At 45.0% G+C, this 26,028-nt stretch overlaps 1 long non-coding RNA gene across 2 annotated transcripts in view; it reads left to right on the top strand.

The window, feature by feature from the left end:
• Positions 1-26,028, top strand: part of LOC135897781 (uncharacterized) — a 245,561-nt gene that overhangs the window by 166,959 nt on the left and 52,574 nt on the right. The window lies entirely within an intron of this gene.

Below are 26,028 nucleotides of genomic sequence, written 5' to 3'. Positions count from 1 at the left end.
ATTATTACCCCAGGTGGCGCGCCATGTAGTAGTTGCATAGGTAGTGCTACAAGGTAGATAGAAAAACTTTGAGGAAGAAAAACAAGGTTACGGAGGCGTATACAAAAATGCTAGGATGAAAAACATCTATAGGATAACTGATTCGATCAAGCAGGCTAGGTTACTGTTTGTCGCCATCCCGTTTCAAAGAGAATGTCAATAAATCCTCATCATTATCATTAGCATCGTGTCGTGCCATTTGTTACGCGATATCACATGTACTCAGCGTGGTGTCTATACGGGCAAGTTTTGCATCGCAGTTGCGTTGTATTCCTCCAGGTGTCCCGACATGTAGCAGTTGCAGGCTGAATGTAGTTTTACCTAGTTAATTCAAGCAGGCTCGGTGACTATTCGTCACCGCCTCGTTTCTAAGGGGTTGCCAATAATAATAATAATAATAATAATAATAATAATAATAATAATAATAATAATAATAATAATAATAATAATAATAATAATAATAATAATAATAATAATAATAATAATAATAATAATAATAATAATAATCGTCATCGTCGTCGTCGTCGTCGTCATCATCATCATCAGCAGCAGCAGCATCAACAACAACAGCAACAACGTATCGTGCCATGGGTCAAGGGATGTGACATGTGCGCCGCGTATTCTGGATACCTGTGTTTATTCTTCGGTACACGCTATGGCGCCTCCTCGCAAGGTACGAACCGCTGCTGAATAAGTTAATCGTTAAACGCGCGTGGCTACAACCAGGCAACGCCGGGCTCAGCAGACCGCTCTGCAGAGAGCAGCACAAGCCGCAGCTCGCCGTCGACGCCGGGTGGACAGTCAATATCGTTTTCGTGAAAATGACGCGGAGAGACTTCACAGCGAAGACTGTTTAGTGCGGGCTACTGAAAATGGAGCTCCAATAGAGACGCTCCTCCAGCTTACGCTGTGACTTTGCTGCGTGTGCTGCGCAGGCCTGTGACTGGTTGTAATGGACTACCAAATAGCCCTGTCACATGCGTTACAGCCTGAAGGTGGTCCTGGAAAGTGCTCTGTTATGTAGAACTGCTGTGGGCTACGCTGTACAGTTTAAAAAGGTGCCTAGATTTATGCTGCGGGCACGATGGAAACCTGCGTGCCGAAGGATTGAGAAAACGCCAGCCAGTCTGTCAACAGTACAGGAGAGAGCCACGTCTCTTTCCTGTTACTTTGTTTTGAAGTATGCCCTTGGCACCTTTTAATTATGTGTGTCTGCCGTTTCTACTTTTCTTAGAAGCTTTAATATTTGGCATTGGTTATTAGCTTTGGTATATGTATTATATTTGATACTCCTCTTACCGACAACGCCTCGCGTTTTTGGCAGGCGGTGCATGCGCGAACGTATTTGAAAACAAAATTATGCATCTCGAGCCAAAAGTCCCGTAGGCGAAGCCGCAGGTACATATTCAGTACACCGTCATGAGCGCTTTGTTGGTAGGTATACATAATAGAGCACATGGCTCGTAGCACAACTGGCGAAGGATAACTCGCAATAACGTTCTTTCATCAGACAGGCCGAGTCGAGTCAGCCGAGCCGTTAAAAGAAAAAAAAATAATCATTAAAGAAACACGATGCAAGATGCGATTTTAAGCCCAACGGCATTTGGTCATCAGACCTCTGAGAATCAAACTCCGTAGTTCTTATAATCGTATTTTTCACCTAGTTGTCTTAATCTTATTTTTTTCTTTGAACACCTTGGTTGTAGCTTGGCTAACATAAGCTGGGACACGTGGTATAGTGGTAATGTAATGTTGACTGCGGCCAGCGAAGTGCGCGGTGGAAGTGCGACTGCACTTTACACTCGGGCTCTCGTGCAGTGAAGGTAATTTACTGTTTCGTGTGACTGGGCGTATAACGTAATCAGGGTGTGCGCGCTCATTTGTTATACGAAAGAAAATGTCTTTCTTAGCAAGTTACCCCCCCTTTTACATATCTGGTATGTGTGTTTAAACCCTCTTTCTTTATCTGATCCCGAAGGTAGAGCAGTCTAAAAATCTGGACCGCTCCCAAGGGTGGCACATTCTAAAAATTTTGGCCAATCCTGAATATAGTGTAGTCCAAAAATGTAAGCAGTTCCTCTACTCCCCTTAAGCGGGGAGTAACGTGATAGTGTCGCACGAAGTGATTTTACCCAATTATCAGCCCTACTCACTCAGGAAGACATTTAATTTCTTTCACCAACTGGATGTTGAATCGCCTTCCAAGATTTAGAATAATAAGATGTTGGGCTAGTCGGTTTCACATCATTCTTGCAGAGGGGAGCGCAGAAGCGTTGCGGAAAAAGGACTCCTTTTCCCGCAAAGCGTCTGCGCTACTCTCTGCAAAAAGCTTCCAAGTTTGTTCCCACCCGCCTTCTGCCTTCTTCCTTTCTCTTCTTCTATACGCCTTTTATATCTCTCCCAGTGAAGAGAAGCTAAGTGATCGTAACCTTGGTTGTATTCCTACAGTTCACTCCTACTTATCTCTCTTAATCATTCGTTGACATCATAGCTGGCCATTTCACGTGAAGCACTTGTGATTGCGGCAAAAATAGAGAACACGTTGTAGTCACTGCGATCCTAGACGATCAGGGATTTTCTACTTGTAGCACGCGAGGCAACAAGGCGCACTTATTCAATTCAGGTTAAGCTCCCTGTTTTCCTCCCCCTTTCTTTTTATTTATTCCTTATCAACATCGCTCATGTATCCCGTTAATAAATCACGCTTGAAACAGAGCTATACAGCACATTCTGTCACTTGCGTTTCCTTCCACGAATAATGACTTCCCCCTTGTAATGTAACAAAGCGGGTGCAATGTTCACCCTTGAGGGGCTTAATGCCACGTCATAGCCCAAGCAGTATGAGCTGCGGCGCGGTCATGATGGAGAAACAAATCACCCACATTCCACAATTTTGCGCGTTTCCGTTATATATCATTTCGTAATCGCCTTACCACCTCCAAGTGAAATTGCTGATTGACTGTCTGACTGGGATGAACAAATGCCCGCTGCACAATACAGCGAACGCCGAACAAAAAAGACAAGGATCATTGTTTGCACACGAGCTCACTTGTCACACATTTCCGGCATTAGAAGACGCCTTCATCTGGCTCTAAATTTGCCTGGTCTCGGTGTCATGCCCATTGTACCAGATATTGCCACCCATGATGATCCTCGAAGGAAGGTCTGGGTCCCTTTCGTGTGATTTTTACAATCCTGGCACAAAATGAAACAAGCGTACTTTGTGTTATTTTTGCACTCCTTCTTTTTCCTATGTGAGAAGACGAGGAACGAACATCGTGGCAACGCGACTCATGCCTAACCCAACATTCAAAATCCACTCCCAAGAGCTCCAACTTCTGCCAGCAGCTTCTGAAGTCTTGTCAATTGTACTGCGATGGCAGTTTTTTTTTCATCGTTTTTGGGATAATCTCGTAAGTACGACTTCTTGAAGATCGGCCGAAATGTGGGTGGTCTCTACCCCTCATTTCAACTCTTGGAACTGCCCGAACCACTCAAAGACTAGTGCACCGCTCAGTGCATTTTTCATAAACGTCGACTGGACCATTTAAACTGTTTTGTTAGTCGTTTGTTCCATGAGGAATCAAAATCTGAAGGATATTTACTGTGGGCTACGAATAGACTTCATGATTTCGCAAGAGTAGCACGATAACAGTTGAGACAACTGTCACCACGAGCCCGTAAGGCATTTAAAGGCGACATCCGCTTGGCTACTGACTAGTGCGGCACTCACATTCACGCACACTCACCTACCATGATAACACAACAATATAATGATGAAGAGCTCCATAAAGCCAGTCCGTTTTTTCTTTCTTCTTTCTTTTTTTTCGGGAAGGGGGGGGGGCAATGAAAGGGGGCGTCTCCGTCGTATACACCCACAGTCTGGCTCCGTAGTAAAGTAATATATTATTATCCGATGTGTTCGTATAGTGGAATTTTCCACACCGAATCAAACACGATTTTAAAGGGAAATGGCTTTCAAATATGAAAGCAAATGACGAATATTGTCTCATTTCTTAACAAGATGAAGGCAAATCAGTTCGGAAAAAAGAAAACAGAGGCTCATTCATGATATTTGATACAAAGATGTTTTTTTTTTAATTTGGGGACTTGCCATCAACGCGTGTGTACCAAAATTAAGAAACGGCATCAAATCAATGCATGCAGCTTTGTTTGGGGCAGATACTGCAGCAGTGATATATCACACTTGTTTTCTGTTATCCGACGGGCAATGTTATCTGCCACATCTGGCTTAACTTTGGCCTCCCTGCGCATCTTGTGCCTAATGTCATAAGTACCAAGTCATAGTCAAAAAAGGGGGCGAATGTCGGCCGTAGATGCAGGTGCCGGGCGCTTAGGACATGTTGTAGGGACGCAATGCCACTTGGTCCGGTCAGCTGAGGATCTTGTAAATCATGAAAAAAAAATTTCAGTCATCTGGCGCAATATAACAATGACAGCAATGAAACAACAGAACAGCACGTCATCAGGTACACATGGTGTGTTATGCTCGCTGAGGGAGGTGAGTGTAATGCTATAGCACCGCACATTGCTTTGAAGGGACGCGAACATCTGAGACTGGCAAATAAGGCACTGCTCCGCCTAAATCTAGACAAACATGCGCAGACTGTCTAAAGCGCGGCATTCTTAGGGAGTCATTGCTTAATTATTGTAAAGTTACTTGTCCCTTGCGTTCGATCACTAACATAGCAGTGGCGGACATCAGCATTTGGGTGACTAGAATCAAATAAGTATCGATTAGCCGAAAATATTCAATACGTATTCGATATTTAGAATATTCGCACACACCTAATTATTATGCGAAATATATTATTATGAATCACCAAGTAGCTCGATCACACCCGTGTTTTCCAAGCGAAAATGAAGCAGACCGTTGGAACTTCCTCTCCTAGGCACACCGCCCCGAATATACTAACGCCACTGCGGTCACCATTTATGAGGTGTATGAGAGCACTGCAGGTGATCGATCAACGACAAAGCTGAGCATCTTCAGCCCAGCTTCGTCAGCATGGCATTCCGACCAGCTGCGCAACCTTCGGGTCAACCAGGTTTCGTGGCTATAATGGCTGCTGGCAGCCTGCCACGACCCTTTGGGCAGCCATTAACAGGCGCGCCTGACATAGATTGGGCGATAGAAACTCGCGCGCATTTCACCGCGCTCCGCCGCAGGAAGGCGCCTGCGAGAGCGATTCGCACTCCACGAACCGCGGTAACCTTGGCAGTATTAGGCAGGCGCGCGAGCGGGGTAAGGCTCGGTATTCTCACGTTCAAATTCAATTCTTTGTTTCGTCGCAGCACTCTCGAGGCGGGGGCAACGGGGCTTCCTTCTCGATGGCCGGAGCGCGAGCGAGCTCATTTCTCTCGCAGGGGTCAAACGGGGGGTCAGCGAGCGTCGTGAGTATCGGCGAAACTGCGTTCGCGTTTCCGCCTCCACGGTATTGTAGAGGGACACAAAAAGCGCCGTCCGGGAAGCAGTCGGCGCGAAGCGCAGAGCGCGAGCAACCAGCGTAACGAGGCACGCAGGCAACCGCGAGGACAGCACACACCGCTTTGTTGAGCGCACGGCGAGAGGCCCGAAGAAGGGCGCCGTGCATGATGTCATGATTGGAGACCTGCGTCCAATCCGCAAGGCTATAACTGGCGCCAGTCGGTGGTCGGAACCGAAGCGCGCGTGGTGTTTCATGAACTACTTCGGAGCAAATATGCATACCGTTGCCTCCAAAGAGCAGCTATTGTTTGCCCAACTCGTAAATCACCAACCGCACATTCAATCGCCTATGAAAAATTACACTCTCTCGCTTGCGGTCACAGCCGACATATCATAAAGTTTGATATGCCGAAGCCGCATAATGGCATTTGCTATCGCGCACGAAAAAAAAGGGAGGAGGGTAGGGGGGGGTGGGGAGCAAACGCAAGCGCGAAGAAGCTGGCGCCAGCACAGTTAATAAAAAATATTGCCTTGATTGGATGTCCAGTAATGCCACTGATCAGGCTTTATAGCGAGAATTGATCAGGCTTGTCGCAAATGAAAACAAATTGGGCTATTATTTAACCCCTGTGTACTTGTGTCATCTTGTGGCAGCGTTTGAATTCTGGTCATTTTATTTGCTCCATATAGCTCATGTAGTCAGTCTCATGGATAAGGTTATATCATGTGTTTGTTGATTTCTCTTCCAGCTAATTATGCGAATCATGCCAACATAGTAAAGAGAACAAAATATACTTAATCCTGTCCCTTAATATTGAGAGATACATAGTTTTCTATCTAGGATGGGTGAGTGTGATCAATCCCACGCTTATTATTCCACACAGACTACCTGAGATGTCAATCGAGCTGAATAATAATAATAATATTTAGGGTTTTACGTGCCAAAACCACTTTCTGATTATGAGGCACGCCGTAGTGGAGGACTCCGGAAATTTTGACCACCTGGGGTTCTTTAACGTGCACCTAAATCTAAGCACACGGGTGTTTTCGCATTTCGCCCCCATCGAAATGCGGCCGCTGTGGCCGGGATTCAATCCCGCGACCTCGTGCTCAGCAGCCCAACACCATAGCCACTGAGCAACCACGGCGGGTGCAAATCGAGCTGAGGCTCCAAGGGGAATACTAATGATCTGACGCTACACCATGTGCTGTGTTTTCATTTTAAGTTTAGTCGTTCCTTGTCTACTGTAATGGTTTCGGTTCACCTCCTCGTGTATTTGAAACATAAAAGTGAGGCGCCGCGGCACTGTCTCCATGTAGCTCTAAAATACTTAGTTGCGGGCTTAACGCTTTTTTTTTTTGTAGGAGTAGTCCTCAACAACGCCGAGCCACCTAAGCGATTTATAGACAAGGGTATCGTATAAAAAGGGCGACGTTAAAAAAAAAACTGAAAAATCATAGGCCCGTTAGCGTACTCCAAGTATTATATAAAATATTTAGCAAAATAATCTCCAATAGAATAAGGGCAACATTGGACTTTAGTACACCAAGGGAACACGCTGGCTTCAGGAAAGGATTACCCTACAATGGATCACATCCATGTCATTAATCAGATTATCGAGAAATCCGCAGAGTATAATAAGCCTCTCTATATGGCTTTCATAGATTACGAAAAAGCATTTGATTCAGTAGAGATACCAGCAGTCATAGAGGTATTGCGTAATCAAGGAGTACAGACCGCTTCCGCAAATGAAAATATATACAGAGATTCCACAGCCACCTTAATTCTACACAAGAAAAGCAGGAAGATACCTATAAAGAAAGGGGTCAGACAAGGAGACACAATTTCTCCAATGCTATTCACTGCGTGCTAAGAAGTATTCAAGCTATTAAACAGGGAATTCTTAGGAGTAAGGATTGACAGGGAATACCTCAGCAACTTTCAGTTTGCCGATGACATTGTTTTATTCAGCAACACTGCGGACGAGTTGCAACAAATGATTTAGGACCTTAACAGGGAGAGTGTAAGAGGGGGGTTGAATATTAATATGCAGAAGACAAAGATAATGATAAATAACCGGGCAAGGGAACAAGAGTTCAAGATTGCAAGTCAGCCTTTAGAGTCTCTGAAGGAGTATGTTTACCTAGGTCAACTAATTACAGGGAACACTGACCATGAGAAGGAAATTCACAGAAGAATAAAAATGCGTTGGATCGCATACGGCAGACATCGTGAGCTCCTGACTGGGAGCTTACCGTTATCACTGAAAAGGAAAGTATACAATCAGTGCGTTTTACCGGTGCTGACATATGGTGCAGAGACTTGAAGACTGACAAAGAAGCTTGCGAACAAGTTAGGGACCACTCAGAAAGCGGTGGAACGAAGAATGCTAGGCCTAACTTTAAGAGACAGAAGGAGAGCGGTTTGGATCAGAGAGCAAACGGGTATAGACGATATTCTACTAGACATTAAGAGAAAAAAATTGCGCTAGGCAGGTCATGTAATGCGCCGGTTAGATAACCGTTGGACCATGAGGGTGACAGAATGGGTACCAAGAGAAGGGAAGCGCAGTAGAGGATGGCAGAAAACTAGGTGGTACGACGAAATTAGGAAACTTGCGGGTGCTAGTTGGAATCGGTTGGCGCAGGACAGGGGTAAGTGGAAATGAGAGGGAGAGGCCTTCGTCCTAAAGCGAACATAAATATGATGATGATGATGATGATGGTGATGATTATGATGATGAAGACCGCCTATGTGTATACTAAAGTAACGTGTAGCCAAGGGTTGCTCAAGAGCTTTTCACCTTTATTTTATTGAAATATATTGGTACCGCATAAAAAAAAGTCGGCTAGACAGATATTACAGACTACAGATTAACGAAACTTTGCAGAACTATGTTGACAAGCGTAAATGGATTACCTCTCCCAATGGCTGAGAAGTTACAATTTCTGGCCATGTGCAAGATTTATAGCCTTATTATATTTATGGCAAACTTACAAAAACACCCGTCAGTTCATGCACAAACCGAAAGTAGTCAAAATGAGTGTTAATACCTCAAACATGGCCCTCCTTTTAAATCCTGGTGTAACTTACAAAAAAAAAAAGAACATCACCCAATCAAAATTTTGACTGGCTTCACATGCAGTCAATAATGCCGTGGCGTTTCCTAAGATCAACTTCTTTGAGAGCATGTCTGCGGCTGTAGAATGCTCAAGTGCGTGTAATTGGCCATTATATGCCTGTTTTCTCTATGCCACATACCTTAATCACTTCCCGTCGACCAATGTGGGCTGGTCAAAAGCGTCGAGTTCAGTTTAAGGTCCATTAATTCTTTGTCTTTTCTTTGCCCGTTACTTCTCTGTGTATTGCAAGCAATATTAAATAGCGTAAAAAAAGAAAGAAAACCCTGTGACAATCTCCGCATCATGTCCTCGACCTGAGTCGGCAGGATGGTTTCCCTTTGCTCTTGGGGCTGTTATTGCGAAGAAGATGAAGATGCTCTCCCGGGGGACTACCATCGCTTCTCACCAGTGCAGAAGTCCGGAGCCTGAGCTATTTGCGACTGGCTGACTGTCTTTTGCGTAACATCGTCTCTCGTCTAGCATCGTGCCTCTTCTGGCATCGTCTCTGGCATCTTAAACGCTCGGAATAAGAAAAAAAACTTCATTACAGTATTCGTATTTTAAACCTCAAATAAAACGACGATGATGACATTGGCACAGCGCCAGTAGAGGTTGTCCAGACAGAGAAACATACAGAGAAGATGCAGGAAAGTTAACCAGGTCACACGTAGTTTGCTGCTCTGCAATGGGGGAGGGGAAGCGGAAAGAAAAGGAAGACGCAGAGGGAAGAGGAAAGGCGTAAGAAATGATGCGCGCACACACACACATCTTTTGCCGTGCAGTCAAAAGTGGTTGCAGAGCCGAGTCATCCTTCATGAAGGTCTACTTTGAGCGGCTCCTTCCGCTAAAAGGCGCTGAAGCACAACATAGTGGAAGACATTCATGAAACGAGTGGACACGCATGGACAATGGCTTCAACAAATCGCTTCATTCGAACCTGGCCACAGTACATGCGTGCACTGATGGCGCTCAAGGAGAAGAAAAAGGGTAGCAGGGCTCTGCTGGGTTTTTTTTTTTTTGATATGACGATTGAGCCCGTGTTCCCAATATACTAGTATTTTTTGGGGGGGCTGCACCAGATCTTTAAAAGTTTCCTTTGGTAGGTAGCACAATTACAAGCCTTGATTTAGATTGTTCGATGAGGAGTCAGTTACTTCTACGAGAAATAAAAAAGCTCAATTTAATAATTAGCCCAATTACGATAATTAACTTTTCATTAATTACTTTACGGCACATATTTCAATCTACAAATTGTAGCTAGCGAGTATGCAAGGCATATTGACTTAGAACGAATTCTCAGAACTCTCAGGGTTCAAATGACGCATGAGAATTCTGAGCGTATCGATGGCCATGCGTGTAGACAACGGATGATCTGGTCAATGACAATCATTGCGGCTTGAGAAGTGCATCGGGGAAGGCCGAGACAAAACCGGAGTGCTTGGGTTTGGGCTCTTTTTTGTCCACCGAGACTAGTCCTGCATGTATTCGGCAACGCCGGGAGGCTGTAGCTGAGAACTTCCAAAAAGAGGGCTCTGTACAGCTCCTACATAGAAATGAAAGGCAATCCCCATCTTTTCACAGCGAATAACTTGAAAAGCTGCACAATACAAGTGAAGTTTCTTTTCATGTGAGCGAGGTGAGGGCTGCAGGACAGGTCGCGATCGATGATGACGCCCATAAATTGGTGTATTCTTAACGCGATCGTATCCTCATTACACAAGCTGTAAGGCCTTATAGGTTTGTGCGTGAGCGCTATCAATGCGCATTCTGGCGCTGATACTTCCAGTCTTTTGGTAAGGTTAAACGCCTACTTAAGGACTAGTCCTCATATCACAGGTATGCACATGTGACTGATGGTGCGTTCTAGTCTTCCACTCACTTGAAGACGTGTCTCGCCTGATGCCCAAATACAGGTAGCATTTGCATGAATTTTAACCATCTGTTGCAGCGATCGATCTAGTCCTACAAAGACGAGGTTTAATACATTTTGAAAACCCCACCCTGTGGAACTCCATGACAAGCATATGCTCATTTGTAGGGCATTGTTAAATGAGAACGAAGAAAGAACATTATTATAAGGAAGCTTCGTACCCATCTAAAAACACGACCTCAGAGTTCTGCGATCTCTAGCGTATCTACCAAGTGCTTCATGGGTGACGTTGTCATAAGCGCCCATGAGTGATCACGTCTAAAGCCGGTCATGGCCTCAGGATATGTGTTGGGAAATGAACATACCGACACAATTGGCGAGTGCGACAGGTCGATGCGATAATAGTTCAAGTAAAGGTACTTCAAACAATAAGATTTTCCGTTTAACTATACCCATGGTCATATTCATGGAGTTTAACGTCCCAAAGAAACACAGGGGCTATGAGAAACGCCATAGTGAACGTTTCTAGGTTAATTTTGACCGCCTTGGACTTCTTGAACCTGCCCCTAAATCGAGTTATATGAGCGGTTTTACATTCTCCCTCTACCATATAAGCAGTCGCCACGGCAGCGAACCGACTCCGAGACTTCGTGCCCATCAGCAGTAGGCCATCACCACTGACCCACTGTGGCAGGTAACTGCACAAGGTCAGAATACCACTTAAAAAATCATAGTGCTTTGCCACGCAGCTAGGGATGGCATGTCGCCGTCATCCTTCTACAGCATACGTTTACTGGCTGATGCAGCAGCTGCACCGACAAGTAGTGGTCAACGTGATGTCGAAAGCGTGACACACGTCGCAGCAATTTAGATTATTTCCGACGAAATACAATTATACCACATTCGACACAGGAGAAGACTATAGCAATATTATTGCGTTGCGTTTAGTATTTGTATTGCGCTATTATGTTCGTTCTAATGTTCTAATGTTCGAGCCTAATGTAAAATACATTAGGCTCCCGCGTGCGACTTTTGTTCCCAATCTTTTAGTTTGCTTTATTCATAAGAAATCGTTCAGTCGTTCTTATTTCTATTTTCGCTGTAGTCGGCGCCGATACTTTACTGGCGAAAGCCTGTTGTAGGCGCATTAATTCGGATCTCCTAACAAGACTGGCTTACTACTGGAAAATACAAGCAACGATCCCTAACAAGTATTTATGTAATATGTATTTAATACATCACATAATTTCCATTGAATGTGTTTTCAGCGATTCCATGTTATTGGATCTCTTGTGTATATTCGTTAAAAGGTGCTTACACTCGAGCTTTTTTTGTTACCGTTCTTGTTGTTCTTCAACACGCCTTTTTAATTTGTAGCGAGAGGGTGGCTTCGGTTCAAAACTGTGCCGGAACTGTGGCCGTGGCACGCAGCGAGTTACCCGAGCAATAACATACCTGAAAAACCATGACACCGCGCGTGTTAGTCACTTAGCCACACACATAAAAAAAAGGAAGAACCGATCGGTATTTCTTCGACTCTTTAGCGCTCGTGAATATGCAACGTCAAAAATGATTTTCGGAGGCTGTGGCGGCCTTCATTGAGCCTTGTAAGCAACAGCAGACATTCGTCGTGATCTATCATTTTAGCCAGCTTTTTCTTCCTTTTCCGTTCCTTTGGAATGATTATCCTCAAATTGCGAGACATTTAGGAGCAAAAGCGAGCGTAAACGAGATTTAAAGAGACCAGCAGGGGACCGGACAACGATGTGTAAGGGCGTGCGATGGTGTTCCGAAGCGCTAAAGTCATGCCAGCGGGGGTTCGATATTGGCGCAGTTTGCAACGCGCGAGCGATGATGCCGGCACGTACGCTCCTTCTAGTCCAGCGCCGATACAGGGGGGGTCCTTGAAGCAACCCGGCCCTTGGAAGCCGAACGAACGCCCCAGCCACCGATCAGAGATCAAGCGGTCAGGTTAATGCGCACTTTCCGTGCGTCGGCCGCCGAAGGGAGACGGAAAGCGCGGAACCCGTTCCCGCAATCGGAAGAACGCCTCTTGGAGGACCGGGGCAAATTGGCCCGCTTTCGCCTTGGCCTTTTTCGAAGGAGGGCCGGCCGACGCGAAGTCGTCCATCATCCGGGCTTGTTGGGGTCAGTCTGCTTCCGAGCCCCGGCTGAATATTCATTCGGTGGCGCGCGAGTCGTGGTTCTGTCCGCGATCGCTGCCGCATGTCGCCTCCAATAATAGCTTTGACACGCGGACGCTGCCCTGACGCGCTGGGCCGCGGAAGTGCCGGCACCCGACCACTGGTGAGGCTCATGGCTGCCGGGCCGCGCTGGTGGCGCCCGACCTCTTCGCCCATGCGTGATCGCTTCGCAGTAGCCTCGCCGACCTGCTTGCAGGGCAAGCAAAGCGAGCATGCTGCGCACTCATACCCACTAATGACTAATTTGGTTATGTCAACTGGCTACCTGTTGAACTACTCTGAAGAGTGTACTCGGCTAAATATTCAGCGTGTCCTGCGGAAGGTGAGTCAAAGAAGTTAATGAAGTAACGCTGCGATCACCTTAGCGTAATACACGCAGCGTTCGCGAAAGGGGCAATTAGCAACACGACGCCCCGTGAAAAATACCACGTCCCATTAGCGGCGCGACCTATGCACAATCATTCTCAACTCCAGTGAACGGTGCCCCTGTTGCAAGACCACGCAGCCGAGGCTGATTATTAGGGATGGCGACTGTATCGTCTCCACATTTAAATTTAACTTCAGTTTTGTTGTATTTATGTGTAGGTCAGTTTTGTTGTATTTACTTGCGCTCCCATCATCGTTCTAGGGTGCGCTAGGAAACATGCAAATTGACGCACCACTGGGAAGCTGTCCGATACAGGAGCATATGAGGACATCGGTGTGCTTCTCTTGATCACGCACTCCAACCCCGCTGAGTGCACGAGAGTACGAGTTTGCAGTCACGTTGATAGCATTTTCGCCGTCTTATTGCTCATCTTTTCAAGCAGAGGCCACTCCCTTGACTTGCACTTGTTCGACACAGCGTGTTTAACAAGCAACGCTTGTTTCACTCTACACTTTGTCATTACAATGTCACATGAGGGCTCTAAAACGGCTTTTCTTTTGCATTCATCTTCACAAAACGTCGTGATTTGAGCCTATCTGCCTACTATATTTTTAGAGCACTGTGCCCTTTCTTGTGCTTCTGCAATCTCTTCCAGGGTATTATGAATACCCAACTGCAGGAGTCGGTCGGTGCGTGTGTAGTTTGGTAGTCCAAGCGCGCTCTTGATCCCCCTCCTTATCATGGCATTTAGTTTGTCTCGCTCGGCCCTCTTCCAGACGTGCATGGCCGCTACGTACGTAAAATGGCACAATCCGGCACCAGGGCGGTCAGACGACTCCTAACTGAGATGGGCGTCCCCCCGGCCACTGTCGAAGACGCCTACCAAGGCCTACGGAAAGAGCAGAAAGATAACATCATCATATCGCCCGCACCGCGCAATATCCATCCCCAGCGCAACGTAGAAAGAAGGAAGGCCAGGGCGGTGGCGCTCCTACGCCGCGCGACAGAACTCCCTGGCGGCAGCTGCTTCGTTGACGCGGCCCAGTATGGCAACAGCAACGCTTTCACGGTAGTGTCGATCAACCACAGGGGTTCGACCGTTAACGCCGCTTCGGTACGAATCACGTCGTCGCGTGCGGCCGAGCAAGTGGCCATCGCCTTGGCCCTCCTGGACGACAAACATGCCAATATCTTCAGCGACTCCAGGGCAGCCGTCCGCGCCTTCGGCGTTGGCGCTGTGTGTAAGGAAGCCTGTCGCATCCTCGACGGCAAAAGCATCGCCACCCACACTCTCACGTGGTTCCCCGCTCACATGGGATCCATCACGGGAGGCCCCACAAACCTCAACGAGCTGGCCCACTCCAAGGCGCGAGGTCTCACTTTCCGCGACCATGGAGAACTCCAACGCCGGCCCGCAGCGGTGGAGAATAGAGATCAACCGACCACATATAACGAAATTGCGCAGCACTTTTATCTCGGCAGGAGAGAGTTTCCCCTTCCACACAAGAAGTTAAATAGAGCGCAGGCATTGACCCTCAGATTACTGCAAACAGGCTCATATCCCAGCCCGGCTTCATTCCACAAAATTTATCCCGACACCTATGCCACTAGTTCTTGAAGGCATTGCAATGACATCGCTAGCCTAGATCATATGCTCTGGCGTTGCCCCTCGTTACGAGGCACAGAAGAAATCAATGAAGACAAGTGGCTCTCCGCTATCAAGAGCCCCGATGCCGGGGCGCAACTATGGGCTGTCCAGAGGGCCCACGATGCGGCGGTCGGGCAAGGCCTGACTGTCCCAACGTGGGAGCGGCCCGCAGCGCGCTGAGTCGCGTACCTCAGGACCTTATTAAAGTTTCGCATCCGTCCATCTAACAGAAACTAATTCGCCTTATTATTTATTTATTTATTTATTTATTTATTTATTTATTTATTTATTTATTTATTTATACATGCTGCAGCTTAATTGGGCCAATGCAGGAGTGGGTTTGTACATACATTGGATAAAACAACAAAACATTTTTCTGCACAAATCAACTTCAACACCGTAGGAATCGTAATAATTTTAAAATAAAAGATACAATGAGAAATAGTAAACAGAGCATAAATCAAGTTAACTTATACAAAAATTCCTCTAAAGGCAGTGACCTAGTTTCACCTGGTAGTAGGTTCCATTTTTCAATTGTACGAGGAAAGAAGCCATATTAAATAGTGCTTTAAAAATACTTAGTGCGGGGTTGAAATGATGCAAGGTTATGGTTGTGGCTATTCTTAGTAGGTTTCAATTTATCAGGAGACAGATAGTTGCTTTTTAATGAGTAGCGCGAGGTGTTATGGAGATTACGCAACAATTTAAGGCATTCACGATCACGCCGCTCAGACAGAGGTTGTAGACCTAGTGCGACAAGGGGAGATGAAAGTGAGAAGTTCCAGTCATAACGGCGGTATATGAAATGGATTGCTTTCTTTCTAACTGATTCGAAGGTGGTAATGTCAAATCCTTTTTAAGGGTCTCCTGGAACAATCATATAGATTACTTAATTTCAAATGCAAGCCAATCGCTTAATTTTATTAAAAGTAATTTTTGGCAAGCTCCGATTGAACTCAAAGAAACCCTATACATGAGTAATGTTCGTCCTATATTGGAATACGGCTGTTCCGCATGGGATCCTTACACTAAAATAAACATATATGCGCTAGAGCGTATTCAGAAACGCGCAGCCCGGTTTGTATCAGGAGATCACGACTTCAAGAAAAGCTCTTCGTCTAAAGTTGTATTGGCCTCTACTTGAAACCAAACGTAAATATTTGCGAATGTGTCTTTTTTGCAATGTATATCACAACAGAACAGGCATTACTAGGGGAAAATACGTTAGCCCACCAACCTACGTCTCTGCGCGAACAGATCACTCCTTAAAAATACGTGAGTATCGGTCCAGAATTAATATTTTGAAATGTGCATTCTTTCCAAGAAGTATTCACGAGTGGAACGGTTTGCCCGAACATCTTGTCGTCGCCTCGCCTACAAAATTTTTTTACTAATTTCCTGCGTTTCATGTTCAATATTTGAATTTTGTTCTTGATACCATGGCTGCCCTATCTACATGAATATTTCGTGTTTTGTTATTTTCCCATATTGTATTTGCATGTACATTCACACTATCTTTTTTGTAAATGAAAAATTGTGCTTATTTTTATGGCGACATTGATGCCTTGTGAAGCTGATCCGGTTCCACTACTTCTTTGCTACCGTTATGTACTGCGAACATGTTTTGTGCACTTGCGCGATGTCCTGTACTGGGCACATGTATTGATTATCTACTTGCACCATACCATGTTAACTCCAGAATAGTTGTCACCAAATTCAATTTCTGTACACCCCCACTACAACAGTGCTCGATAAGAGCGATGTAGGTATTCGAATAAATAAATAAATAAATAAATAAATAAATAAATAAATAAGTGGGGCAACTATAACGAGAATGGGTCGGATGAGCGATTTGTATGATAGCAATTTTGTTTCACGCGGAGCTTTCCGCAATGTATGATTTAAATAGCCTATTTTCTTTAGTGCTTTATTGAATGTGTATTCAATATGCCTTGACTATGTTAGGTGTGAAGATGAGGGTACTTGCATTCAGACACCCGTTCTAGGGAAGCGCCATTAAATTAATTGTTAAACAAAGAAACAGAAGTGCGCTTACTAAAAGATAAAGTGACTGTTTTTACAAAATTCATATTCATTTGCCATTTGTCGCACCACCTGAAAAATTGTGTAAAAAAATTGTGAAGTGAAAGGTGGTACACATTCGTGGTAATTACGTTATACAGCACACAGTCATAAGCATAAAGAGGGATTTTTGCGGACATCTAATTCGGCAAATCATTTATGTGCAGTAGGAACAAAAGTAGCCCCAGCACTGAACCCTGGGGAACTCCAGACGTCACACTGACTACAGACGAGTTTGAGGGATTAAACGAAAGATACTGGGAACGGTTATGCAAAAATCTAGCTATCCAGTCAACAAATGAAGAGTTATTAAATATAGCGCGAAGCTTATGGAGAAGTTTTGAGTGTGCAACAGTGTCGAATGGCTTGGAAAAACCTATGAAGATGGCATCTACTTGATTTCCACTGTCGAGAGGATGTGAAATGTCATGCGAGAATTCTACGAGCTGAGTTGTACTAAACCAGCGACGAAAACCATGCTGAGCATCACTCAAAATGTTATTATTTTCAAGAAACACCATAATATGCTTAAAGATTATATTTTCAAGAAGTTTACATGATTGAGACGTTAATGAAGTCGGACGATAGTTTAATGGTGACTGTTTGTTGCCGGATTTATATATATAAGAGTATAATTTTTGCCAATTTCCAAACCAAAGGGACTGTCGACGTAGATAAAGACTTTTGAGAAATTGCAGCCAAGTATCGACTACTACAAGCACAATATCTAACAAGAAAAGCCTTGTTAATGCCATCAGGGTCACAGGATATTTTAATTTATATGCGTAAAACTGGATTCAGAACACCTTCGAGAGACATGGTAATATCGCCTATTGAATAATGTGAGTCATGAATGAGGGTAGGTAAGTCGAAGTTCTCAGTTGTGAACACTGATTGAAAATATTCGTTGAATGCGGTGGCGATAATTAATGGATCATTGGAAGGGACATTATATATAACAGCTGTATTTGTGGAGGCTGAGCTGAGTAAGATTGAAACCCAACATTTACTAGGGTTACTTTTCATTAGACCTTGTAATGTAATCCTGAAGTACAAGTCCTTTGATGAATTAATTTTGAAGCGAAGTTCCACCTTCGCTACGTTAAATTCAGCTATTGTAAGGGGGTCACCGTTTCGTTTTAAATGCCTTAACTTAGTAACGCGACGCGGCAGGTGAAGTATCTCACGCGAAATCAAGGGAAGATTAGGATTTTTTTTTCAGGGAGACAAAGCGCTACATGCAACTTGCCTCAATCCTTTCAAAAGAAACCACCACGAAGTTGACATCATTGGATTTGCTGAGACCTTCGAAATCGTCAAACAAATCGCATAAAAGATCAATAATAGACGCGTTGTCGGCGTGTGAAAAATCAGGGAAAGTAGAATAAACAAAAGGATTGTTACGAACCGGAACGGAAATAGATAAGAGAACGGCCTTGTGGTCTGAAATACCATTTGTAACTTCACATTCGAAAACATTATCTAAAATGCGGTGACTAACAAAAACTAAGCCTAAAGCTGCAGCGACTGTTGCGTTCGATTCAACAGTTTGCTTGAAACCAAGATATAATCAAAAATTTAATAGCGCTTTGCTTATTTCCACATCGCAGTCGGTGAGCGATAAAGATGCCCACAATGTACCGGGGGCATTAAAATCACCAAGACAGATCAGTCTTGAAGAAGACAAGATACGCTCGTGCATGAATGGTCGCTAAAGCGAGCAGCTGAGCTGTCTTCGATGACGACGGGCTCTAGATTACGCCAAATACTATAGAAATGCTTCCGAAAAAGACCTTGCACCAAACTGATTTGGTATTAGGTGGGATGGGGACTATTGAAAATTTAAGCTCAGACAACAAAAATAATGCAACGCCACCTCCTCTTCCATGACGTCTATCAGTTCTAACAACTGTAAAACCTGGAGGTATTATTTCGCAGTCGTGTATATTATCATGCAATCATGCTTCTGTTACACCAGCAATATGTGGCGAATGGGCAGATATCAGGGAAAGAAAATATGTAAACTTGTTAATTGAGCTTCTGGCATTAACATTTAAGACGCGTAGGGGTTCTTGTGGTTGGTTAATGAGGCGTCAGGGGGTAATAGTAGAGACATTAGAAAGAACTTTTGTTGGGCGAGAAAGAACCTTAGTGAAGGTATTAGTATCATCGTCCCAATCGTACCAAATCTTATCAATAAATGCGTGGGCGAAGCTTAAGTGAACGATGGAGCCATTATTCCGAAAGTGCTTAGCTGCTTTCCATGCCTTTTTTTCTAATTGATCGTATGCGCATTGAAAAATCCTCGGAAATACGGAAGTCAGAACCTTTAAGTTTGTGACAGTTTTTAAGGACGTTTATCTTTTCGCGATAATCGAGCAGTTTCATGATAAGGGGGCGTGGACGATTGGCGTGCCTTCGACCAATCCCGTGGCACCTTTCAATACTCGGGCAATCGATTTGAAGCTTTTCATGGAACCACGCGGAAATATTAGACAGCAGAAAATCATTGGTTTCATCAGGTGTAGCAGTGAAGCCATGCAGCAGCAAGTTGCTACGGCGATATCAGTTTTCTAAATCAAGATTGCGTAAAGCAAGTTGGTTGATTTCCATTTGTAGCTGCTGAAGTTCGCTATTCATTTTACCGTTGCTTGTGGTAGAAGGAAGTGTATCTCGTGCTGATTCTAATGCGGAGACACGCGTCTCTAAGGCATCAAACCTTGAATTAGCAACCTGATGAAAGTCCCTGATGCCTGCTATTTCTTGTGATATGCGTTTCTGACCCTTAAATCATTCGGCAAGCATTTGAGTCACTGAAGACCACAGTGGTCACCACAGTGGCCCGGTACTACATCGCAGGTTCATTCTTCACTGCGGTGACAGTATTTCAAGCATAAAATTTATAAAGGGTGAGGTCAAGGACGTTTCGGTCAAACTTTCGCAGTCCTGGCCTTCTCGCACAGTTTCGGGAAGTACTGCTTTTAAGCGGTCAGCATAGAACCCAAGAAGAATCATCTGTGTCGCTGATCACTGAGGGTCGAACCTCGAGATCCTCATGCCTCCAGTTCTGTGATTGACTATGCCAGTAGCACACAAAAGCCAATGCAGAATGAGTTACTTCTACCTGAGAAGGCTTTCGGTTGATGTCAACGAAGAATAAGCTTCCAGCCGGGCAAGCAGTCGCGAAATGCTGATTAGTTGTCATGATTAGTGATCACTAGAAAGTGCTAAAAATCTCTCAGTGCTTTGTTGTTTCTAGCTGCTCAGTGTAGAACGGGCTAAGAAAAAATGAAGCTCAACAGCAATGCGGGAATAGAAGATGACAATGATGGATGTGTGCAGATGGGATCTCGATTGCGATATGACATTGTTACCGGGCACGGATAATGGGGGACTTTACCCTGTTTTTAAGAAATAACAATAGGCAACGCAGAGGATGGTATTATAAGGCAGTACTCTGCACGAGCGCTGCACTAGCAAATAAACCACACGGACAATCCCGCGAAACTTTTATTTCTTTTTTGGCTCTCCTTCTCCATACAAAAGATCGGGGGCCGAATTTACACAGCTTTCTGTTAGTATGCGCTGTTTCAAGAGTTCAGAGTTCAGGATCGCCAGTCAGCCTCTAGTGTCTGTGAAGGAGTATGTTTACCTAGGTCAATTAGAGATAGGGGACCCTGATCATGAGAAGGAAGTTTACAGAAGAATAAAAATGGGTTGGTGTGCTTAGTGCAACCATCGCCAGATCCTGACTGGAAGCGTACCATTATTAGTAAAATGAAAGGTGTACAATCAGTGCATACTACCAGTGCTAAGATATGGAGCAGAAACTTCGAGGTTGACAAAAAAGCTTGAGAAGAAGTTAAAGACCGCGCAAAGAGTAATGGAACAAAGAATGTTAGGCGTAACGTTAAGAGACAGGAAGAGAGTGGTGTGGATGAGAGGGCAAACGGAGAAAGCCGATATTCTAATTGACATTACGAGAAGAAATGGATCAGTGCAGGCCATGTAATGCGTAGGATAGATAACCGATGGACCAGTAGAGTTACAGAATGGGTGCCAAGAGAACGGAAGCGTAGTCGCAGTCGAGGAGGGCTGAGAACTAGGTGGGGTGACGAAATTAGAAAATTCGCAGGCGCCAGTTGGAATCGGTTGGCGACGTACAGGGGTAATTGGAGATCGCATGCAGGGATATTAGGTTCAGAATCAGGATCGCAGGATCGTCCTGCAGTGGACATAAAATAGGCTGATGTTGAATATGATGATGATAATTTACAGTTTTTAGTCACTAGAGAAAAATGGCACTCTTTTAGTTTATATTGAATGAGAAATTGAGAAACCCCACATTTTAATCACTTCGTAATCATACCCTCGGTATGGGGATACCGATGTCCGATCCTAACTGAGGATCTTAATTTATAATGCTAACTAGCTGTGAAAGGGCCCGAATGCGCCAAGCCTCTAGTTCGTCAGAAATGTTAATCACTGATTGGACGGGCCTACAAATGGTGTGTTCCTATCTCGTTTCCCTTTCTCCAGTGCAAAGCATGGGGCACTAGGTGAGGCCCACTTCCCTGCCTTTCTCTTAATAAATTTTCTCTTCCTCTAAGTTCCTATGTTCCTATCAACACTTAGCGGCACATGCTTTTGTGAACCACTCAATCGTACAAAATTCTTTGTCAATACTGACCCACATGCTCTAAGCATAGTGATTCGATGATTACTTTTGCCTGATCTTCATAGTTTCGCTTTCCTGCACACATCTTCCCGAATAGCTGGGCACTAAACAAAAGTAATTCTTCCATTTTAGTAAACTGTATTGTTTTCTCTTCCTGATCGTCCGTGGGGAAGCGCGTTCGTCTTTCGGCATCGCCCAACATGCTCTGTTCAAGCTCCGCCCGATGTACTGTGGAGCATGCGCCAGTGTTTTTCCGACGCCACAACAGAGCGCGAAAAGGCGATAGCATCGAGTAGCGGATTGCGGTCACCATCGTTACCCTAGAGAAAGACCTCCGAGGTGGTTAGTTGACTCACGGTTTCTTTGGGATCCGCCTCATTGCATTACATCACTGGGCGGGACGACAGGGTTTGCCCGCGCAAGTACTCCAACGGATTGGCAAGGATTAGAACCGAACGGCCTCAGGATTGACAGTTTAAGGAGCGTCCCCATGTCCCGCGTGCGTCAGCGGACGCTACGCATACCTGTGCCGGTACCCCACCCATGCACATCGGATTAAAAGTCTCAGCGCCGAGCATCCATTACTCAGTGACGGAACGGAAACTGTTAGTGGTGTTAAGAGTTTGCGAAGTGCCTTTCGCGAAAGAATGTGTTACGTATAACTTCCTGATAAAAAAAAATGTTGCTGAACAAGGCGCTCATTCCATCATTCTCGCCAGGTGCACTAGAAGCCCTGTTAGACGTCATTATGCAAATTTTTGGCACGCAGATACTCTATAGAGATCAGAGCAAGCGTCTTATTTCCCAGCTCGTATCAGCCATATTGCATCGCCATGGCATCGAGAAGCAATTTCCTTGAAGCGAATCCTGAAGTGAAAAACAGATAAGGAGTTAGGTGCTGAAAATATGCCAACGAAAAGAAAACATATGTACAGTACATAAAAAAAAGACGACAAAACACGCAGTGCCGACATTTTCCAGTAGTGTGCCCTTCTTTTCAGTTAGCCACCTGAAGCAAACTACAGTTCTATTCTGATGTCTACTGTACATGTGCCAGTAACGCCCACTGACGCAGCATACTTATTACTAGCTTGGTACTGAGGGCTTCTGAATGCGTACGGGGCAGTAGCCGCCGCTACTGCATGTAGGTTGAGCCAGGCATTGTCACTCTGACATGGTTAACCATCTTTCGACTTACAAATGGAAGTATTGTATCATTGATTGCAAAAGGAGGATTACTTAACCTGGCATTCATGAAGAAAAAACTGACAGTTCTCTGTAACGCAACTTTATTAACTAAAGTTATAAAGACGCTAAGCATTTGAAATACTAAGGAAAATAATACGGAGAACGAACACTTGTAAACGTAGAGAAACACGAGCGCTAGGTACGCTTCCTTCTTTGTTCTTAAAACGTAATTTTGAGGAGACACTCCTTTCTAGATAGATTTAATACATACTACAAAATGGAAATTGCAAAGTGGTGTAGAACAAAAGAAAAGACAGGAATGATAATTCGCTAATGGAATAAAGAAGTAACACAAGGATACGCAAGCGTAAAGGCAGGTCACGTAAATACGCTGATGCCCGATAACAAAATACACTGTGTGTATATATTGCGTGCGCCTGTCTTTTGTTTTATTTGAGCCCTTTTCTAGCGCTTATGCTTTTTGCGTAACACAAATTTTTTCCACAATGGCTGCCGCTGATTGGACGAAGGCAATGTCAAAACTCTTGTGCGCTTCTGCTCACTTCTAGTATTCACACCGCTCTGCGCGATTTAGTTGGATGCTCTGATTATTGCACACGATCAGCAAGCAGTTGCAAATGTTTCTAAGCCCGCGGTAAGGCCAGCTCAGTTCAGAATAGCAAATTGGTGGGCTAGTTGGTGCGACACATTGTGCGAACGAGCCCGGTAAAGTGGTATGGAATGAACAAGACAACATGAACAAGAATGGTGCCCTTGACAGGAGCACCTTTCTTGTCAAGTTCTTTTTCCACCCTTTCGTGCCACTTTAGTGCTCCCCTTTAGATATCAATCAATCAATCAATTAATCAATCAATAACCGTGCCAAAGAACAACCATGAGGTCCGAGTGCTGGCACACGCATACACTAAACACAAAAACAAAGAAAAGAAACTGCAGGGAAACATAGGTAAAAAACAAATAAAAAGTTATTTTGAAAAGAAGAGAGACACACACACACACAGAGAGAGAGAAACCTTTATTGCTAAAAAGGAGTGTTGTGCAATGGCCCCACTGGCCTCGGCCGCCCGCTTGACCTGTCTTACGAAGGACTCTTGTCCCGCCAGGTCTGAGCTGGTTACCTGTGCCTCTTATTGCTCAACTGTGAGGTGTGTTTTATCAAAGGGCTGTGATTCACAATCTCATGTAATATGTTGTGTTGGTAGTGAGCGGGGAACAAGGCATTTTCTAAGCCAAAGTGGGGGAATACCTCGTTCTGAATATGGCTCCAGCTGGCGGCTTCCTCTGCACTGAGTTGTGGGTGAGTGGGAGGGTATTGTTTTCTAGTTCCACGCTGATGAGCGGGAATCTCTTCGGCATTCGTTGGATTTGGGTCATTATGGTAGCTTTCCAGGACCGTCCCAGTCGAGTTGGCCCGGTTAGTAATCCCTCGGGCTGGCGAATCGGCCAGTTCGTTCCCCTCAAGGCCTGTGTGACATGGGCACCATACTGTGGGTGAATTTCGTCGGTATTATTGAGCGATTTGTGTTGGTTCCGTGGCCCCTGAGGAGCAGGCGACACGTGAAGAGCTGCCCTAGTGTCACAACATATAACCCATTTCTGTGCCAGCTTTTCGGGTAGGTTGTACGGCAACTTCTGCCGCCGTAGATGTAGTCATGTGTGACACTTTGAATTTACCTGTAATCTGCTTAGCTGGAACGAGGAAAGCGGCAGTTGTGCAGGTAGGTGAGGTCGAACCGTCAGTAGATATATGCATGTGGTCATGATATGTCTGCTGCAGTAATAGTAGCGTCAGGTGCTTCAGAGCCGGCAACGGATGATTGGCCTTCTTTGTAATTTAGGGAATAGCAAGGTTCACTTGAGGCTGTCGCACCACAGAGGAGATGCAGGCTTCGCTGCCAGTGCATAAGATGATGGTATGTACTCTTCATGAGAGCTAATCACTCGTGAAAAGGTCGCTTGAGGTCTCTAGGCTGGTAGCGAAGCTAATTAAGTGATGGCGGGGGATCCTTGACAGATGGCGAATGTGTGCGCTGAGAGAGTTTACAGCTACGTGTGTCTGGATCATATGGTCTCTTGCGATGACAATTGTTGCTGGTGTTGAGGTGCGCCGAGGCAACCCTAAACACCTGCGTACGACTTGACCTTGCATGCTCTCCAGAGCGCGAATGTTGGTCTTCCATGTATTTAACAAAACAAATCTCGTAGGCTGCAGCGCAGCAGTCGCAGGAACAGTATCCTGTACAGCTGTAGCATAGAAGGACTGGTATACCCCAACTTTGACCGCAGAGAAATTTGAAGATCTGAGCAATGACAAATAACTTCTCCAGATAGACGCAGTGAGGGCTCCACGAGAGGTCGCAGTCAATTATGACACCGAGAAAGCGATGCGTCTTGACATAGGGTACAGGTTGACCAATGATTGAAACGGGATACAATTATATTTGTTTGTGCGTAAAGCCAACCAATGTGCACTTTTCAGTAGACAAGGTGAGATATTGTTCTCAGATGTAAGACGCCGTCATGATTGCCGCCCACTGAAGCCTGACCCGGCACCTGAGGTCGAGTCACCGCAGATGCCCAGATGCAAATGTTGTCGGCGTATATTGAGACATGAACTGTCAGCGGTAAGCAGTCAGAAAGTCCTGTCAGGACGAGGTTGAACAATACGGGGCTCAACAAGCCGCCCTGCGGCACACCACGGCATATGTAATGTTCTGAATTTGGGCGATATTCGGTCTGTAAGAAAAAGCACCTCTCAGTCAAACAGTCCCAAATCCATTGATACATATGGCCACAAACTCCCACGGTTTCACGTGTGAAATGAAGAGTGTACATAGAACAAGGCGCAAGGTGAATATAAAAGAGAAAGGAGGAGAAGGGCAGTTAAACCATGTGTGAAACTAAGACACAGAACGCAAAGCTCGGAAAAGAAAAATGACAGCAAGTTATGAAAAATATCGAGATGTTGAAAATAAGCGTTATAAAGACAGTAGTCTGTGGACGGTTTAGTGTTGGTGATGACAGGCAAGAACATTGAAAGGTTTATCTTCTCTGGTGATCTGTCACGGAATACGAAACATGACACAACTGAGGCATATTTAGCACCAGCAAACAAGGACGTAAGGGAGACGACAACACAATGCGCGGGACGGTGTAGAAGATTTGAATTCTATCGACAGTCTGCAAATAGAGCCAAGATAACGCATACCCTGCATTTCAATGCTATTAATGTGAGCAGAAAAGTGAGAGGTTGTATCAAAACGTACACCGAGTTCATTCATATCACAGACCTTACACGACGGTACAGAATCTGCAGAAGAAGAAAAAGAAGAGTGCGCATTTGGGCTGATTAGTTCATG

Source organism: Dermacentor albipictus, chromosome 1 (assembly GCF_038994185.2).
Source record: "Dermacentor albipictus isolate Rhodes 1998 colony chromosome 1, USDA_Dalb.pri_finalv2, whole genome shotgun sequence".
Taxonomy (NCBI): domain Eukaryota; kingdom Metazoa; phylum Arthropoda; class Arachnida; order Ixodida; family Ixodidae; genus Dermacentor; species Dermacentor albipictus.
This window is presented reverse-complemented; position numbering and strand designations above follow the sequence as displayed.